The sequence below is a fragment of the Lepeophtheirus salmonis genome, chromosome 1 (assembly GCF_016086655.4).
Source record: "Lepeophtheirus salmonis chromosome 1, UVic_Lsal_1.4, whole genome shotgun sequence".
Classification (NCBI taxonomy): domain Eukaryota; kingdom Metazoa; phylum Arthropoda; class Copepoda; order Siphonostomatoida; family Caligidae; genus Lepeophtheirus; species Lepeophtheirus salmonis.
This window is the reverse complement of record NC_052131.2, coordinates 15419820-15421622: the sequence shown is the minus strand read 5'-3', so window position 1 is coordinate 15421622 and position 1803 is coordinate 15419820. Positions and strand designations below refer to the sequence as shown.

Genomic DNA, 1803 nt, shown 5'->3' with positions numbered 1-1803 from the left:
GCAGCTGCAAAGTATGCCGCGTTTAATAAGTTTAATTTGATAAGCAGTCAATCTTTTGTGATACTGGCCTTATTCAGTTTCCAAGAACTCAGAAGCATATTTTGAAAGTCTTCAAGGTGACCCATGTTCATTAACCAAAATATTGAAATGTTTATTGATTATTTTTAGTAGTAAGTGTTAATGAGATGTAATTTCAAGCTGAACGACATTTTATGCTATAACACAATTCTTCCTAGCAATTCATCTTATATTTTTTTATTTTTTGTATATCATAAATCTACATATTTTATGATATTAATAAGGATTTTAAAATAAAAAATGTTTAATTTTGGAGTGATTTACAAAAAAAACCTTTTTGTTCTTAGAAAAGAGCAAGGTAATTTTTTTTTCTTAAATCAGAAAATTCTGACCAAGCATAAACCTTGTGAGCTTTATGGGACTAAAAGATTTATATACTTCAAAAGTACATTGTACTCTCATATTGAGAAGGTGTGTTTCACGAACAGTAACGTGGAAGGGTCTTACTAATTAATCAAATGTTGAATATTTTTAGATACTGACAAATATTATCATCAAGTATGATATTTCTATTAATGATAATTATAATTACACTTGCACAGGATAGAATCAAATACAGAAGTATAAAAGGACTCTGATTCTGATTAAAAATTATCATTCTATTTTGTGATATTCCATCATCATGCAATTCAACTTGAAAACAATCTTCGCCATCCTTGCCATCTTCGGCCTTGTCATGCCCGCTGCTTTGGGACTCCAAAAGGGTAAGTGAAGGAGTTCCTCTCATCCTTTGATCCACTGTAATTATCATTTACTCCATTCCAGCCCAACACTCTAGAGAAAGAAGAAGTGCTCGTCCTCTTCAAAAGCGTAAGTTATTCATATTTAATCCATATTGATATTTTGTAGATTATGATTATTCTATTCTCTATTTCTATAGAAAAACAATAAGGAGCAAGTACTTGAAGCAACTATGAACAAATTTATTTTTGCAACATCAAAAAGTTTTTGTTTCTAATTGTGAACCCAAGATTTAGCAATTATGAAATATAAACAATAACATCATAAAATACTCAAACAAGTTTCGTTTACAGAAAATTCCTTTTATTTTTTATTTTTAATGTTGGTGGAAAAATCTCAGTACCTGTTTAAGTTCCAACATATAAGTGCAAAAAAGTGCTTTCATTTTCTCCATCTCCCTTACGCACTGAATTAACGAGATCTTATTTCATAAACTCATTTAGCAAAGTAGGAGTAAATTGAAGTTTAATGATATCATATGAAACACTTTTATATTTTATTTTATAAAAGGTTAATAGTTTTATTTCGTAAGACCAAAAAAGGCGGTAATATTAAACATTTTGGAAACTAAAAAACTTCAAAATAGGACCAAGCAAAACAGAGGCTTTTTCAAAAAAGTAAAAAAAAAAAAAAAAAAGGAATTAGATTTGTTGAAAATGGATATGGTAATCAAATCTTAATTATTCCTTTTAAGGCCTTTTCATCACGTTTTCTCTCTAATTCATTCTTTTTATCGATTGTATCACCTAGTTTCTTGCTCTTACCATAAAGCACACTCAATTTATCACTATATATGTATAATTGATAACGACAAGTGGGGTGCTCAGCCCATGCTGCCGTAATTTTGAGAGATGCATTTAATACGTTATCTCGTTGTACACCATCTTCATTCTAGAGCTCTATAAAATATGTCAAGGAAAGCGGGAGTGAATTTTTGGGGTTGCGAGATAGATATGATTGCACAGTTGTTATCATTATTCATTA

At 29.7% G+C, this 1803-nt stretch overlaps 1 long non-coding RNA gene across 1 annotated transcript; it reads left to right on the top strand.

The window, feature by feature from the left end:
* Window positions 1-650: 650 nt before the first annotated feature.
* LOC121124059 (uncharacterized) lies at window positions 651-1090 on the top strand. Its single transcript, XR_005866195.2, has 3 exons — window positions 651-782; window positions 844-888; window positions 959-1090. It is a non-coding gene; the product is annotated as an uncharacterized lncRNA (long non-coding RNA).
* The last annotated feature ends 713 nt before the right edge of the window (window positions 1091-1803 follow it).